Consider the following 16,998-nt stretch of genomic DNA (forward strand, 5'->3'; position numbering starts at 1 on the left):
GAGACCTGGGATCGAGTCCCACATCGGACTCCCTGCATGGAACCTGCTTCTCCCTCTGCCTGTGTCTCTGCCTCTCTCTCTCTCTCTCTCTGCCTCTCTCTCTCTCTCTCTCTGTGTGTGTGTGTGTGTGTCTGTCATGAATAAATAAAAAAATCTTTTAAGAAAAAAAGAAAGAGAAAGAAGAAAAGTAAATGAGTGGTAGGAACCTTGAGCTTAGTAGCATTTATGCTGTACCTACAAAACTCTTGTGTTGGGTGAGGCAGGACGAGGTCAGAGCCAGTACTGGCATGTCAGTGGGAGTGCTCATGCCATCAGGCTGGGAAAGAACTTTGGTAGCTAAGGGGGAGGTTATTACAAGAAAGAAGGTCACCATCTCCACACAGATCATTCTTACAGGAAAAGTATCTTATCTTTACAGGAAAACTAATTAGAATCATAACGACACGGTCACCAATCACCTCTTTGTTGACAAATCCAACCACCCCCTGTCCTAAATATAGTGTATCTTTCAGCAGCTTTTCACACAATTAACCATTCTTCTCACTTTCTTTAAACACTTTTCTCACTTGGTTTCAGTAATTCCACACTCTTCCAGCTTCTTCCTCCATCTACTCTTTCCAAGTTAGTTTCTTTTTCTGACCTTTCTCCTTGACATCAGCTCATAAGGGTGGAGGTCCCCAAGCTCCACTAATGGCAACCACTTTCTTTCCACATCATTAAATGTCATCCATATCACCTATACACTTATATCACCAAATCTATGTCTTGAGATAAGAATCTCTCCTCAGAGCCCCCTCATATATCTATCCAACTGCCTACCTGACATGTCTATTTGTGTACTTCCCATATCTTTACTTCAACATGTGCAGAGCACAGTATTTGATTTTGCCCCTACCAACACTGTCCCTTGCACACCCATCACCCCACCCCAAAATCTCTTGCTAAGTCTTTCCTCTCTTAGTAAATAAGTCCCCATATAACCAGTTGTTTAGGCAAACACAAGAATCACCCTCAACTTCTACTTCTCCCTCATTCCATCATATCCAACCTTTATCAACAAGTTCTGTTGTTGAGTCCATGTACAAAATATATCTAGAACCCACCCATTACCTACTTTTAACTGCCAGAACCCCAAGACAAACTACACTGGACATTGCAGGGGTCTTCCTAACCCCATCATCACCTCAACCCATTTTCCACACAACAAACACTGTAGCTCTCTAAGGAAAACAATTTGTTTTTCTTATATCTGTGTTTCCATTTTTCCTCCCTCAGAGGAAAAAAAAAGGGGGGGGGGGCTTATGCCACTGTAACAACAGCTTGGGTTTCAATCCTTATTACTTCTAGGAGGCAATGTCTCCATTCTCATTAATCTTCTTTTCAATTGTTCTTTTCCCTTTAATAAGTCAATGAAATGCCTAAGGAATATATCCCTCATCTGCCAAGGGAGTCCACTTTTTGACATGTTTGCTAGACAAACTAGGTCCATCGTGGTCACAATTCGTGTGAACTCTTCTGCTTAAAATTTTTCAATGACTTCCCTCTGGAGTGAAAAGAAAATCTAACTCTTTGCTGGAGACTTTATAAGACCCCCACATACTTCTCAAAGTATGGTCATGGTAAAGATGGTAAAGGGCCAGCTTTCTTTCCTCTCTCTCTCTCTCTTTATTTCAAATTCCTTTCGAGTGGATACTTTTATAAGATACAATAAAAATGAATTACTAGAAAAAAATAAAACCAGAAAAAAGACCCATCAAAATATAAGTCCAATTTTTTCATTAGATTGAATAGATATAAAACCACTCTGTCAATCATTTAAAAAGTTTAAGTGCTTATTTTCAATTTCTGTATTTATCCCCTCGTGGACCAGTTAAAGGACTGGCACTGATCTAGACAATCTGGCTCCTGCCTCAGTCTCCCTGCCCTACTTTCTCTATCTTAAACAGAATAAGCTGTTTCCAGCTTCAAGGCACATCACTTTCCCTGGATCTGGAAACTTCACCTCTGCACTCCTCTGCCTGGAGCTCTAATCTCATTTTAACCCATCTTCTCAAACGACTATTTCAATTGAAATAAGTGGCCCTGTTTTTCTCTACCAGGGCACTTCGTCCATTCCTGCATAACACTTGCCATAATTCATACTCTTGGTTTACTTGCTTACTGTGTGTCTCTGAAATTAGGTATCAGTTTAATAAAGGCAAGAACCATGTCACCTTTATTCACCACCACCATCTGGCATACACTAGGCACTCCGTAGCTATTGGCTGAGTGACTGAATGAATGAATAAATGAGTGAGTTTTTCTGATGGAGTACATTAACAGCCATGCTATCTATCCTTGAATATCCAGCATTTAGGCCAGGCTAACTCACCGAAAATGAAATTCAGAGGTGTACCATTATTCTGTGGCTGTGTTCAACTATTTATTTATATTCAAAATTCCCTGGAGGAGAGTACTAAATCCAAAATTATGTAATGACAGAATTGTCTGCTATTAAGTGACCTTAATGGTACTTAGTGCAAAGGAAAAATCATTCTGAGTGTCTCCCATCCTTATAAATAATGTCACAAATATTCTCTTATTCACTCAGTGTAAATGTGTGGCATTTACACTCCATTTAGACAATGCCATCAAGTCACCGGGGTCAACATTTTAAAGTTAAGATTTAAATTGGCACAACTAGAGGAAGAGGAGAGACCAGTACTATGGTTTTTGTTGTTGTTTCATGGCAGTTTTGTTTTATGATTTTTATTTTGTTTTTTATTTGGAGGTTGTTGTACAATAATCTGAATATGAAAGCCAAGTCACTCAAAAACAAAAATCTCTAAGCGTATATGACTTCTCTAAACCTTGTTGAAAAAAAAAAGGCTTGATGAGCAGGTGGTGTCCTAGTCAACAACTCTGAAAAAAAAAATGAAATGTAATTTAACTTCTCTACTGTCATCTTGAAGAAATTCAATTAATCATTATGCACACAGAGAGTATTTTTTAAGATGTAACAATCCATATTTGAAATACTAAATAAGAGATTAGAGGGTGGGGGTTAGAGAGGAAGTGTGGAGATAAATTACAGAAGCCTCAAAGCCAAAGCTAAACATTGGGTGTGAGCCAAGAATTAGATTTCAGAATCTCCAACCAAATAACAAAGGATCTGGAGAACTAAGAGAAGGTACTTCCGTGAATGTCTAAATATCCTTCTTCCAGGTTAATGACTCCAGGCAGGAATAAGAGAGAGGAAAGCAGTTACCCCTAGATCCTTCCACAGAGCCTAGTCTCAGACTTCCATTATCCAAGATGCTACCACCAAAACAAACACTAACCAAACTGTTGCTTTGCTTCAGGATGCATTGTTTGTTTTCCCTCCTTTTGGTTGTAAGCTCCTTTAGAAAAGAAACTTTATGTCTCAGGTTCATACTTAAAGCTCAGCTAGAACATTGCCTCAAAAATAAGAGGAGGTCAATGAATATTGTTGAGTGAATGAATAAACCACTTAATGTTTGAATGTTAAGCAAGTGATGTATACAGCTCTGTTCATTTGAACATGTATTAAATTTTATACCCAATTTTACAATAACTGCTGAGAAAGAGATAACTAAAGAAATTTTAAAAATTAACCACTAACCTAAATAACAAAAACAACAGAAGTACCCAAGGCAGGGAGGTACAGGTGGGGGAATTGGATGAGGTGGTCAAAAGGTACAAGCTTCCAGGTAGAAGATAAATAAGGAGTGGAAATGGAATGTACAATATGATGACTATAGCTAACCCTACTATCTGGAATATATATCACTTTTTTCTTTAGTTTTTCTTTGTTTTATATCTATGTGAGATGACAGATGTTAACTAAATTGATTGTGGTGATCATTAAACAATGTGAGTCATGTCATTATGTTGTACATTCTAAACTTACCCAGTGCTCTGTGTCATTTACATCTCAGTAAAACTGAGGACAAAAAGATTAACTACAGCTCCTATCCTCAGGAACATACAGTCTAATTGAAGAGGCAACCATGTGCATTTGGTGGCATCTGTAACATAGTAGAGTTGGCGGCTCCAAGCTTTCATTTACCACAGAAACACTGAAAAGCAAGCAGAAGCTATCAGAAACACCTTTGTCAGAACTGTACCAACATATAGTGAATCAAGAGAAAGACACTTCAACATATGAAGTCAATTTTGTGGCAATCTTACTTGCCCTTGCTTCATCTCCTCCCTGACATGGCAGCCATTTTGGTCCTGAATAAGTGGGTGCCTGTGCTCCCAAACTTCTCTCTAGTTCAGCAGGGAGCAGTGCAGGCCTTATTCACAAATTGTGCATATCTGTTCTAAGCAGTCTGGGGACTATCATTGATGCAAGGCAATGATCTGTTTTACTTAACTCAGGAATAAAGCCAGAGAAGTGGTCTGCATTGCTCAAAAATACTGCAAGGCAAACTAACTATTTTTAGACACCTGGGACAAAGATTACAGTCTAAATATACAACAGGCTGCCTAAAGCAAAAGTTAGGGAAAGCTTGAGGGGAGGGGGTAATTAGGACATTCAAAAGCAGCCATGTACACTGGAATTTAGAAAGCCACATGGCATGCCCAGGGCAAGACACATGCCGAGAAAGAACCTGAGAAGATTGTAAGCCTTCACCTTAGGCTGGTCCCTAAGTTAGGAGCCAACCTGGTCAAGTGTTGAAGGAGGGCCTCAGCACAGAGCACTTTATCTCTCTTTATCTGTCTCATGCTCTCTTTCTCTGCCTCTTTACCACCACCACCACCCTACCCCGCTCTCTGGTTCTCTCTCAAATAAATAATTTTTTTTTTTTTAAAGCAACAGGGGCATCTGGGTGGCTCAGTGATTGAGTATCTGCCTTTGGCTCAGGGCATGATCCCAGGGTCCTGGTAGTGAGTCTGGCAATCAAGTTCCCCGCGGGGAGCCTGCTTCTCCCTCTGCCTATGTCTCTGCCTCTCTCTGTGTCTCTCATGAATAAATAAATAAAATCTGAAAGAAAGAAAGAAAGAAAGAAAGAAAGAAAGAAAGAAAGAAAGAAAGAAAGAAAGAAGAAAGAAAGCTGCTAGAGCTAATAAATTCAGGAAAATTACAGTATATAAAATCAACACACACAAAAAAATCAGTTGTGTTTCTATACACTTGCAATGAACAGCTCAAAAAAGAAATTAAGCAACTCCACTTACAATAGCATCCAGAAGACTAAAATACTTAGGGGTTGAAATAAATTTAACAAAGGAAGTAAAAGACTCCTATACCAAAAATTATAAAACATTGCTGAAAAAAATTAAAGACCTTAAATAAATGGGAAGACATCCCAGGTTCATGGGTAGGAAGACTTAAAATTAAGAGGTCAATACTATCCAAAGCAAACTACAGATTAAAGCAATCCTTATCAAAATCCCTATGGCCTTGTTTTTTTTTCAGAATGGAAAAGCCAAACCTTAAGTTCATATGGAATTTCAAATAGCCAAAACTATTTTGAATAACAAGGTCAGAGAACTCACGTGTCCCAATTTCAAAACTTACTACAGAGGTACACTAATCAAAACACAGTGGTGCTGACATAAAGTAGAATATAGAACAATGTAGTAACATTAAGAGTCCAGAAATAAACTCAAGCATGTATGGCAAATTCGTTTCTTAAAAGGGTGTCAAGTTCATTCAGTGGGGAAAGAACAGGCTCTCCAACAAATGGTGCTAGGACAACTGGTTTTCCACATGCAAAAGAACAAAGTACATCACATTATACACAAAATGTCAACCTAATATGGATCAATAATATAAACATAAGAGTGAAAACTATAAAATTCTTAAAAGAAAACATAGGAGTAAATCTTCATGACCTTGGATTCAGTCAGTGATAGAACTTTAGATGTGACACGAACAATAAAAGAAAAATAGATAAATTTGACTTCATCGATATTAACTTTTGTGTATCAAAGGGCATTATCCAGAAAGTGAAAAGACAACCTACAGAATGGGAGAAAATACTTGTAAATCATATATATGTTAAGGTTTAAATAACCGGAACATATAAAGAATTCCTAGAACTAAATTTTAAAAAGACAAGCAACACAATTTCTAAGTGGGAAAATACTTAAGTAGAAATTTCTATAATAAAGATACACAAATAGCCAAGAAGCACATGAAAATATATTCAACATCCTTCATCACTAGGGAAATGCAAATCAAAACCACAATGTGATAACACTTCAAACCTACTAGAATGTCTACAGAAAATGGAAAATGACAAGTCTCGGCAAGGATGTGGAGAAACTGAATCCCTTCCACACTGCTGGTGAGAATGTGAAATGGCACAGCCCTTGTGGCAAAGAGTTTGGTGATCCCTTACAAAATATAGAATTGCCATATGATCCAGCAATTCCACTCTTAGGTATAATACCCAAAATAATTTAAAACAGGGATTCAAACATATGTATGGCAATGTTCCCTGCAGCACTATTCACAGCAGTCAAAAGGTGGAAATAACTTAGGTGTCCACCCATCAACAGATGAATGGAGAAATAAAATATGGTACATCCACCTAATGGAATATTATTCATCTGTAAAATGAATGAAGTTCTCATATATGCTACACCATGGGTGAACTTGAAAATAGTATGCTAAGAGAAAAGCCAGACAAAGAGGATAAATATTATATGATTTCACTCATGTGAAATATCTAGATTAGTCAAATTCATAGAGGTAGAAATAAATGTTAGAGGTTACCAAGGGCTAGGAGAAGAAGAAAATGGGGGTTACAGAGTTTCTGTTCGAGGTGATGAAAATGTTTTAGAAATAGACAGTGATGATGGTTGCACAACCGTGTAAATGTAATTAATACCACTGAGTTGTACATGAGAAAAGTTAAAATGGTAAATTCCATGTCTCGTATATTTTACCACAGTAAGAAACCCATATATAAATAAATAAAAATACATGTATGCTAACAAAAGAATGTGAGCAGACACATATCGTGGGAATATTTGCCTTTGAGTAGGGAACTATATTTATTTAACTAACATTTCCCAGTACAGACTCTGTGCTAATGATCTGGTCAACAAACAGTAAGACGAGGTCCTTGATTTCAAGGAATTCATGATCCCGTGCAAGAGGCAGACAAGCCCAATGCCCGCTGATAAATTCAGTGATGGATGTACACTTGGGGAACTAAACAGTGCAGATCCTGATCTGTTAACCCAGATCAGGATAAGTAAAGAAATATGACTAAAGGGTGAGTCAAAGTATTCTGGGCAAGAATAGCAGCTTCTGCAAAGGCTGCTGGTGAGACAAACATGGGGCCTCAGGGAGGGACTATTAGTAGCTGAACAAGGGAGCAGAATTGGGGATGGACTGGTGGACACTGAGGGGGAGTAAAGGATGAGGTTAAAGACATAAGCAAAAAAACAGACTTAGCCATGCTGAGAAGTCCTCATCTAATCCCGCGGAGAAATCACTGAAAGATTTTAAGCAAGGCAGTAATACAATTATGAGCAGTTCCATGGAGAATGATTTAAGGGCAATAAAATGAAACGGAAGAATTCAGACACTCCTATGAGCTTGAAAGAAAAAGCTTCACAAGACACCAAACCTATCAAGAATGCGGTAAAATCACAAAATGTTTGGTGAATCCTTTGTTGGTAAGACTGAGTAAACAGGCTTTCTCATACATCGCTGATGTAGTGTGATCACACTCTCAGGGTAATTTGACAATACTTATAGAAATGCATGTACATACTCAGCAGTTCTGAGAATTTATCCTACAGACAGATATGTGTGTAAAATGGGACACATAGAATGTTTATTTACCACTGCACTATTTGTAATTATAAATGATTGGAAGTAATTTAAATGTTCATCAGTTGTAATCTGGTCAAATAGGTTATGGTGCAGCCATACACTGAAATACTATTTGACAATTTAAAAAAATGCAATAAAGCTCTCATGTACATATAGAAAATAATTCCCAAGACAAATTTCTAAACAATAACAAAAATGAAACAACCTCCCCCCAGAAAGATGTAAAATATAAAACTTCATGTTAACAAAAGGGGCAGAGGTTCTTAAAGAGAAAACGCTATTGCCATGATCAAATTTTAAATAAGAACAACAACAAATAAAGCAAAGATGAGTATGTGACTATTTGTGTAAAACAAAGGAAAAAGAAATTCTGGATTTAAGAAGAATGCTACCAAAGGCATTGGTAAAATAACTGGGAAATTAGTATTATAAAAATGTTACATGTCCTGAGTGTCTTGATTATGTTGTGGTTATGTAGGTGTTCTACATTTCTACTTTTTTTTATAATTCACTCTACAATTTTGGCATTAATTACTGTGAATCTCATTTACCCTAGTTTCTGAAATCAAATTCAGTGTTTCCTTCTCTGGAAAATAAATATGTATGCTGCCAACAAATTTAGGCCTTTTAGAAAAATAATAGGGTCTTTTATGCAACTGACTCCTAACAATACTAGCTGCTCAAAGCCAGTTCTAAATTTCCTCCTGACCCTTGTTCTGACACACTGATTAGACTTCTATGGCTTTTCTATCTTCTCTGGGTTTTAGGAACATACATAAGAATTAATTTTTAAAGTGGCATCCAGACAGACTTTACACCCATCACAAAATTAACTCAAAATAGATCATAGACCTAAATGTACAATGCAAAACTACAAAATTCCTTTAAGATAATATAGGAGAAAACCTAGTCTTCCTTGGCTATGATAATGTCTTTTTAGATATAACACCAAAGGGGTGCCTGGGTGGGCTTAGCCAGTTAAGGATCTGCCTTTGGCTCAGGCATAATCCCAGGGTCCTGGGATCTATCCCTGCATCAGGCTCCCCACTCAGCAGCTCCCTCTGCTGTTCCCCTGACTTGTGCCCTCTGGCTCTTTCTCTCTGTCAAATAAATAAATAAAAATCTTAAAAAAAAAAAAATTCACCATCAAAGACCTGATCCATGAAAGAAATAAATCCTAAACTGGACTTCATTAAAATTAAACAATTCTGCTCTGTGAAAGATAATATTAAGAGAATAAGACCACCTCAGACTGGGAGAAAATATCTGCAAAAATCATATCTGATGAATGAACATTACCCAAAACATAAAAAAAAAAACTCCTAAAATTCAATAAGAAAATAACTAGATTTTAAAATGTGTCAAAGAATATAACAGACACCTTACCAAAGAAGACATAAGGTGGCAAATTATAAGAAAATATGCTCTATGTCAGATGTCATCAGGGAAATGAAAATTAAAGCAACAAGCAGACACACTACACACCTCTTCTGAATGGCTAAATCCAAAACACAGACAACAAACGCTGGTGAGAAGGTGGAGAAAGAGGAATTCTCATTCATTGTTGATGGGAATGCAAAATGGTGAAGCCCCTTTGAAAGGTGGCTTCTGACAACACTAAACATACTCTTACCTTACGATCCAGTCATCATGCTTCTTGGTATTTATCCAAAGGAACTGAAAATTTATGTCCGCACATTAAAAAAAAAAAAACCTACACACCCATATTTATAGCAGCTTTATTCATAATTTCCAAGACTTGGAAGAAACTGAAGTATTCTTTGGTAGGTGAATGGCTACATAAACTATGGGACATCCAGACAATGGAACATTACTCAATGCTAAGAAGAAATGAATTATGAAGCCAAGAAAAAACACAGAAGCAAATTAAGCACATATCACTAAGTGAAAGAAGCCAATCTTTAAAAGCTACATGGGGTATGATACCAACTATATGACATTCTGGAAAAGGTAGGGGTTGTGGGAGATGGGGAGGAGAGATGACGAGGCAGAGGAAAGAAAACTTTTAAGGCAGTGGAAATACTCTGTATGATACTATAATGAATGGGTATATGGCACTATACATTTGTCCAAACCCATAGAAAGTACACCACCATGAACCCTATTATGAACTGTGGATTTTACGTGATTGTAATGTGTCAATACAGGTTCATCACCTGTAATAAATCCACCCCTTGGTGGGAGATGTTGATAATGAGGGAAAATGTGGGACAGGTAGTTTATAAGAAATCTCTGAAACTTCCTCTTATTTTTGCTGCGAAATATTTTGCTTATTTTTTATTTTTTATTTTTTTTACAAAAAAAAAGTGGACTTCAGACTGAAAATGCTATAGAGAGCAGTTGGGAATCTTTGAGTTCAGGGTAAAACATTTAATGTCATTATTCCTTACTTTGGAAGTTATATTCCTTATTCCTTATATTCCTTATTTTGGAAGCCTGGATCTGTGACTCATCGTTCTCCCAATACCCCTCAAATTAACTTCAGATAGAAAAAAATTCCTAGTCATTAAAATGTGAGACTAAGATCAGATGAGTTATAACATTTTTCCAGTTCTAGACTTTTTCTCCCTTTGTAACTGGGTGAATTATGAATAGGTACATCTTCTGGGCACACGAATTTCTAGATCAACAAGTAAAATAGTATGCCCTACATCCTCTTTTATACTTCAGTTTGACCCATACTAGATAAAAATAAAAATTTAAAGATATATATGTTAAAGTTCAAAGAAGGCAGGAACTCAACATTTACTGAATGAATATGACAAGCATTTTCTGCACATTAGCTCTTGAAATCTGCACAATCATCCTGAGTGGTAACCAAAAGCACTCATTTCAGAGGTGAGGAAACATGCTCAGAGAGGTTTGGTGACTTGCCTGAAGTGATTCAGCAAGTTTGTAGTTAATCTGTGACTCAAATTCAGCTCCCTGAAAGTGAATGCACTCTTCTCTATGCCATACTTTGTAAATCATACTGTCTTCTGTTAGTAAAAGGGGAAGTCAGAATATTTTGTGCTGTTTTTACTTTTTCTGAGAATGGCTTGCTCTACTTGAAATTTCCAAGAATGTCTACAGAGATAAGTTCTTAAGAAATCTATATTTAAAGTGTTTTGTATTTCTGAATCATTGGGAATGATTCTGTCAATGATATAAACTGACATTTTGGACTTGTTGCAAGCATTTCAAAAATAATAAATTCTATATAAATCACAAAACCAGCAAATCTTTATGCAAGTTCATGTATTTCCCTGAATTGTAGTGTCAAGCATCTGTTTGAGAAGCACTTATTTGATTTCAGAATTCAAGTAGTATCGATTATACTTCAGCAACACCCACAATCTTCTCTTTTCCTGAAATCTGAAAGAGCGTGTATATTTTAGAATTATTCATCATGTACAAACATATATAATTCATATAAATATTCTTTATGTACATATAGAAAGTATAGTAGACAATAAGAAATATATAGTCTTCTCCTCTTCCTGGCACATAGTTCCTAAAATCCTTGGGCTCTTAAGTGGTAAGTGTCTTTTTGTATACTAGTGATAGGACTCGTGGCTGGGGGTTCCTGGAGAGCTTCGGGATGAAAATTGGTTGACAGAACAACCAGCCATGTGATTAGAGATTGGAACATTTAGGACAGAAACTGGAAGTTGAGTTAATCACCTACAGTCGATGATTTAATCAATCATGCCTATGTAATAAAGCCTCTGTAAAAACCCTAACCAAAAGGGTCTGGAGAAGGTGCTGGAGGGTGGTGCGCTCATGGCATCAGCTCCACACCCTTACCCCATACCTCACACTATTCATCTCTTCCATCTGGCAGTAAAACTAGTAAACTGTTATTCTGGAGTTCTGTGAGCTATTCTAACATCTTATCAAACTTGAGAAGGGGTTCATAGGTACATCCTATTTGCAGCCAGCCAGTCAGAAGCACAAGTGACAACATGGACTTGTGATTGGCCTCTGAAGTTGGGAGGGTGGGGGCGGTGACGACAGCCTCGTAGGACTGAGCCTTAAATCTTTGGGGTCTGGCACTAACTCCAAGTAGGTAGTGTCAGAATTGAAATAAAGGACATCCAGTTGACATCCAGAGACTTGGAGAATTACTTCACGTGGAAACTCCACATGTCCATGTCAGATATGCAGGCAGTAGGGAAAAAGGGTTTTTTTAGCCTCTAATGAGAGCTATCACAAATTTGCTTACCTATGGCAATCTCTAAGACCAAGTACTTGAACCTATGCTGATGATTTACTCACCAGCTTATTCAAAAAGCACTTTGGCTGGCACTGGGTCTAGGGGCCTGGGTGAGGGGTAGGCATGAGGAAGGAAGCCGGCAGCCAGGAGAATGACTGGCCATTAGAAATGTTGCAGCAACAGGGGTGCTTACTGCTGCTGAGGCAGGGTGGCAAGGTGACAGAACAGGTGACACCAATTGGGGGGGGCGACGCTGTCTTCCAGGGGATGAAGAAACAGCTGCATTTGGTGGAGAGACCTCTTGGACCAGGTCTCTATTGGCTCAGTGGCAAGGCGAGGATTGGCTCCGGTGACTCCTGCCCACGGCTGTGCTTCAAGCTCATGGGCCTCCCCTTCCAGGTGCCTGCCAAGCAGTGGTCCTTGCTCAGTCCACTGTCCTATGGCAGAAAATTGAGGATTTACAATTACAGCTCAATTATCATCCAGGCTGCAGGACAGATCCTGTGCCCCTGGGCCTAAGCGGTGCTGAGGAAGAGATGAAGGCTTCTACAGTAAATGCCCAGGGAAGGAAAACAAACAAATACACAAACATCTGAAAGACAGGCAGGGAAGTCCTGGGCACAGAAACAGGTCCACGTGGAGGTGGGGGGTTAGAATCTAGGCACCTACATCTTTCCTGCTGCCTCACTCCCCAGCAAAAATGGAAATAAAGGGAAATCTGATTTGCTCTCAATTTTTTTTTAAATAAGAAATTTAATTAAAAAAGGATTTACTAAACCTGTACATAAATGTTTACAGCTTTTTATAATTGCCCAAAACTGGAAACAAGCCAAATGTTCAGCAACAAACCATGTTCCATTCATAGAATTCAATGTTAGCAACAAACCTGGATGATCTCAAAGGCATTACGCTGAGTAGAAGTGTCTCAAAACATTACACACTTTATGATTCCATTTATATGATGCTCTGGAAAAGACAAAACTAGAGGGATGAAGAGCAGATCAGTAATTGGCCAGGGGCATGATCATCAATGGAAAGCACACAGTTATTTGGGATACCAGAACTGCTCTGTATCCCTGTATCCTGATTATGTTGGGGTTTATAAAACTCTGTATGTGTGTTAAAATTCATAGAACTTGGGCAGCCCGGCTGGCTCAGCGGTTTAGCGTCGCCTTTGGCCCAGGGTGTGATACTGGAGACCTGGGATCGAGTCCCATGTCAGGCTCCCTGCATGGAGCCTGCCTGTCCCTCTGCCACTCTCTCTCTCTCCTGTGTATTCTCATGAATAAATAAATAAAATCTTAAAAAAATTCATAGAACTTTACATAGAAAAGGGAGGGATCCATCTTATGCACAGTTTTTTGTTTTTGTTTTAACTTAAACAGTCTACACCATGCATTTTGCTGCAGCAAAAGCAATGGTGGACTGTAATCATCAAAGAACTCAGTGTGGAGCAGCTCCAGTGGCCCAGCGGTTTAGCGCCACCTTCAGCCCAGGATGTGATCTTGGAGACCCAGGATCAAGTCCCATATCAGGCTCCCTGAATGAAGCCTGCTTCTCCCTCTGCCTGCCTCTCTCTCGCTCTTTCATGAGTAAATAAAATCTTTTTTTTTTTTTAAAAAAAGAGCTCAATGTGGAAAGGCATGGATATAACCACAAAGTACAGCACAAAAATATTTGCTATATGGTAAAGAAAAATTAAAATAGCAAATGTTATAAGCAATGAAAGGAGAAAGAGATTTCCAGCTTAATTGAACTGAAAATGCTTCAGGGAGAGAGGCTGCAGGATGGGGCAACTGGGTGAGGGACGTTAAGGAGGGCATATGATACATAAGTGTTCTATGCAACTGATCAATCACTGAAGTCTACCTCTGAAAATAATAATACACTATATGTTAATTGAATATAAATAAAGTTAAACTAAATTTTTTAAAAATGCTTCAGAGCAGAGATGGCACTGAATCTGTTTCAAGCGCAAGAGAAGGCAGCTGATTATTTAGATATGATCTCATGTCGATAGTGTGCAGGAAGGAATGGAACAGAAGTGTCTGAGGACAGAAAGTGTGCCTTGTTAGAAGATAAAGAATTTGGGGAAAGCCTTAGCTGGGGTGCTGGCCAACTAGCACAGTAAGCCTTTGCAGGCAGTGGGACCCACCCCTGCAGGGTGCCCTGGAGACCATATGGAAGATGAGCTTGGTCCACTTCTTCATTTTACTCCCACCGATTAAGTTTTTTGGCCTCATTTATAAATATGGAGCATACGTTCATCTTCCTTGTCACAACTGTGGCTCTTCTTCTTACTTGTAATTATGCTACCTCTTATCTGTAGTTTATCCTGAAATCTGTAAGAATGTCCCTGATCAGCAAGGAGTCTGTTTCTCCCTCTCTCTCTACCCTTCCCACTGCTTGTGCTCTCTCATTCTCTCACTTTCTGTCAAAGAAATAAAATCTTTTTTAAAATCCTTTTTTTTTTTTTTTTTTTTTTTAAAGAATAAGACTGGGTTGTAAACTGGATGGAAGTGATGAAGAAGCTGGGAAGGAAAAACAAACAGATCTGGAGGCAAAGTTCTAAAGGAAATGTAAGTTTGTCAATTGTTTTATTCTTGTCCAACAGCATTTAAATATTAGTTTGTTTTAATCAATATTTATAAATGAAACCAATTTTTCTTTATTTAAGAAACACATGCAGGGCAATTAAATAATACTTGAGAATAGGCAATTCTAACTTCAAGTAAAAACTTAAAGCTATTTCAGGCAACAGCATGATGTAAATCAACGTTTGATAGATCAAAAAACAGACAATCTCTCAAATCACAGTGAAAAACTCCTTACTGGTATGGAGACAAGTAAAGAATTATGGGTTTTACAATATAGAGAACAAGAAAATAATATATGACTGAAGAATTCTTTAAAAATGAGAACTGGTAGCTTTTCTCACAGTAAAGAAATTATGCTGAAAAAGAAAAATGACATACAGAGAATAAAGTTTGCTATATAGCTTGTAGTAAAAAGGAAAATGTGACAGTACTAAATGTATATTGCTATAGTTTTAGTATTAAACCACAACTGTAGGCAACAGGAGCAACCCCCCAACTAATCTGAACACAAAGAGATTTTTCCTGTTGGTATGAATATATGTGAAATCATTAACACTGCAATAAAAAAATATATGCAAACCATTAAAATAAGCAAGGCACATCAATGAAAACAAGAAATGAAACCAGCCTTGTATTCTTATTCATTTGAAGTCATTACCAACTTTACAGGGCTCTTGGTTCAAAGGAAAATATAGCAGCCACAAACGTGGACTGAAACATTGCCTATTTACCATGGTTTCATTTTTTAGGATTCATCCATTGGTCAAAATGATGAGGCTGCTGGACAAGTACTAAGTCAAACCGCTCAACATATTTAGTTATTATTCTTCAATTTAAAGAGCAGATACCTCCAACATAAAAATGCTAACAGGTATTTGCTAAACATCCAGCAATAGTCCTTGCTGATGGATGAGAAAGAGAGAAAGCACAGGGAACAGTGACAGCCTGTGATTGCATATATTCCACAGAATGAAGTCATATTATTGCAGTGACTCAGACACCATAAAAATTAGGACACAAGTATTTCAATTCCTTTTCATCTAGGATAGCCAAGAGAGGCCAGCCACAAAACAAGGATCATAAACTCACTTATTTCAAATTTTATTTTGGCTAGCATTTCAATTTTTCCCCATATTAACCTTTTAGCAGGAGATAAAAGTGGAAAAAAAAATAGCTGATGCAATCAGCCCTTTCTGATTTCCCCTCTGTGTGGCTAAAATGCAATTTATTGAAGGAAAAAAAAGGGAGGGTGAGGCACAAGAGAGAGAGAAATATACAGGACCTGGAAAACCAGTAAGCAGGGAGCTTGGTGGGTCAGTCAGTTAAGCATCTGCCTTTGGCTCAAGATCATGGTCCCGGGGCCCTGGGCTCAAGCCTTGCATCAGGTTCCCTTCTCAGCAGGGGAGTCTGTTTCTCCTTCTCCCTCTCTCTCTCTGTGCTCTCCCTACACCCCTCTCTCTGTCAAATAAATAAATAAAATCTTTAAAAATAAAAATACTAATTAAAAAAATTCACTGATGTAAAGAAAGCATACCTATAGTGGGAAAACAATCTCTCACAAAACAACACAATCTGGAAAGAAAAGACCCACGGCAATGATCTCAAATCCCATGTATTCGATTCCTCATCAGTGATCAGTTCTGCAATGACCTTGCTGTGGTTTCTAATAGAAAGTCAATGGGAAAGGGGTATCTGGGTGGCTCAATCAGTTAAGTATCTGGTTAAGTGGCTGACTTTGGCTCAGGTTATGATCTCAGGGTCCTGGGATGGAGCCCCATACGGGCCCCCTGGTCAGTGGGAAGGCTGCTTCTCCCTCTGCCCCTCCCCCCACTCATTCCTGTGTATGCACACTCTCTCAAATAAAATCTTATGAAAAAAACTCACTTCTGAACCTCAGGCTTTATCTATTTAAAAAGTAGAAGAGGAGCTCAACATTGCACTGAATAAGTCATATCTAAGGACAGCTCATGGACAAATTTTAAGAAAATTCTTACACTAGCAGTTACAGTGTTCTTGCTGAAATTTCCTAGTGGGGAATAAATGCTTAATAGTTTAGAGGTAGTAGCAGCAGGAGTAATTAATGAATTCTCCCAACAGTTCAGAAAAAAAATACTGCCAACTAATAAGGAAAAATGGAGCAAGAGAGAGATAAGGCACAATTTCCAGTTTTAAGAGAGAGAAGAAAGGCATTCACAAATTCCATAGTTATCTCTTAAGTGATGACCCAAAGGTTAAAAACCAATGAAAAGCGTATGACTCATAGAACAATACCCATGGCTCTGATAAATGTACCTAAAGATACAGTAAAAACCTCCCACATCACACTCATATACTTGGCTGGAGCAAAGTAGAACTTCAAGTATTCTTACATACTGAGATCTGCT

Source organism: Nyctereutes procyonoides, unplaced genomic scaffold (assembly GCF_905146905.1).
Source record: "Nyctereutes procyonoides isolate TBG_1078 unplaced genomic scaffold, NYPRO_anot_genome, whole genome shotgun sequence".
Taxonomy (NCBI): Eukaryota; Metazoa; Chordata; class Mammalia; order Carnivora; family Canidae; genus Nyctereutes; species Nyctereutes procyonoides.